At 46.1% G+C, this 1,881-nt stretch overlaps 1 pseudogene; it reads left to right on the plus strand.

Moving 5' to 3' along the window:
• The first annotated feature begins 218 nt into the window (after positions 1-218).
• LOC137776804 (large ribosomal subunit protein P1 pseudogene) lies at positions 219-609 on the plus strand (annotated as a pseudogene).
• The last annotated feature ends 1,272 nt before the right edge of the window (positions 610-1,881 follow it).

The following is a 1,881-nucleotide window of genomic DNA, read 5'->3' on the forward strand; positions in this document are numbered from 1 at the left end:
GCACAACAATGTGAAAACACTTAACACTGCTGAACTGTACACTTAAAAATGATTAAGATGGTGTTTAATGGTATGTGGGTTTTTTTTACAATAATAATAATAATAAAAGTAATAAAAGAAACACCCCTTTCCTCAGCTGCCGCTAAGGTGCTCGGTCCTTCCGAGGAAGCTAAGGTCGCGTTGGGGTGAGGCCCTCACTTCATCCGGTGACGAGCCCCCGCCTAGCACTGGCCTGTACCATGGCCTCTGTCTCAGGGCTCACCTGCATCTACTCGGCCCTCATCCTGCACGACAATGAGGTGATGGTCACCCAGGATAAGATCAATGCCCTCATTAAAGCACTGGTGTAAAGGTTGAACCTTTCTGGCCAGGCTTGTTTGCAAAGTCTTTGGCCAATGTCAACATTGGGAGCCTCATCTGCAACGTGGGGGCTGGTGGACCTGCCCCAGCAGCTGGTGCTGTCCCAGCAGGAGGTCCTGCCCCCTCCACCACTGCTGCCGCAGCTGAGGAGAAGAAAGTAGAAGCAAAGAAAGAAGAATCTGAAGAGTCCGATGATGACATGGGCTTTGGTCTTTTTGACTAAACATCTTTAGTAACACGGTCAATAAAAAGCTGAGCTCTTAAAAATAAATAATAATAATAAAAGAAACAGACTGTTGATACATGCAGTGTGGATAAATCTCAAAGGCATTAGGTTAAGTGAAAGAAGCCAGGCTCAAAAGGCTACATACTGTATGATTCCATCCATGTGACATTCTGGAAAAGGGAAAACCACAGGGACAGAAAATAAGTAGGTCAATGTCTTACAGGGCTGGGACAGTAGGAGGGGCTGACTATAAAGGAGCATGAAGGAACTTTTCTGGGTGGTAAAATTGTTCTGTATCTTGATTATGGTTGTGGTTACATGACTGTATGTGTTAGTTAAAATCATAAAACTGTATACCAAAAAAACTGTACATTGGTGCATGAGAAAACCTGTATATAAAAAACTGTACACAAAAATTTATACTGTATATAAATTATCCCTCAATAAAACTGACTAAAAAGAAATGTGGAGTAAATGTGGAAAAATGTTAAATTTTAATGATCTCAGTGCAGTGTACAGTGGTCTTTTTTGTACCTTTTATTGTGATTGAAATGTTTCAGTCTGAAAATAATTTTTAAAGTTATTCTTTTTTTAAGTATTTTTTAAAAAATTTATATTATTTTTGTCTGCGTTGGGCCTTTGTGCTGCACGCAGGTTTTCTCTAGTTGCGGCAAACGGGGGCTACTCTTCATTGCAGTGCACGGGCTTCTCATTGCGGTGGCTTCTCTTGTTGCTGAGCATGGGCTCTAGGCGCCCGGGCTTCAGTAGTTGTGGCACGCGGGCTCTGTAGTTGTGGCTCGCGGGCTCTAGAGCACAGGCTAAGTAGTTGTGGTGCATGGGTTTGGTTGCTCCGTGGCATGTGGGATCTTCCTGGACCAGGGCTCGAACCCATGTCCCCTGCATTAGCAGGCGGATTCTCAACCACTGAGCCACCAGGGAAGCCCTTTAAAGTTATTTTTAAGAAGCCAATTAGTTGGGACTTCCCTGGTGGCACAGTGGTTAAGAATCCGCCTGCCAATGCAGGGGACATGGGTTCGAGCCCTGGTCCAGGAAGATCCCACATGCCGCGGAGCAACCAAACCCATGCACCACAAATACTGAGCCTGTGCTCTAGAGCCCGCGAGCCACAACTACAGAGCCCGCGTGCCACAACTACTGAAGCCCGCACGCTTAGAGCCAGTGCCCTGCAACAAGGGAAGCCACTGCAATGAGAAGCCCGCGCACCACCGCAATGAAGAGTAGCCCCCGCTCACCACAACTAGAGAAAGCCCGCATGCAGCAACGAAGACCCTAAT

Source organism: Eschrichtius robustus, chromosome 14 (assembly GCF_028021215.1).
Source record: "Eschrichtius robustus isolate mEscRob2 chromosome 14, mEscRob2.pri, whole genome shotgun sequence".
Classification (NCBI taxonomy): Eukaryota; Metazoa; Chordata; class Mammalia; order Artiodactyla; family Eschrichtiidae; genus Eschrichtius; species Eschrichtius robustus.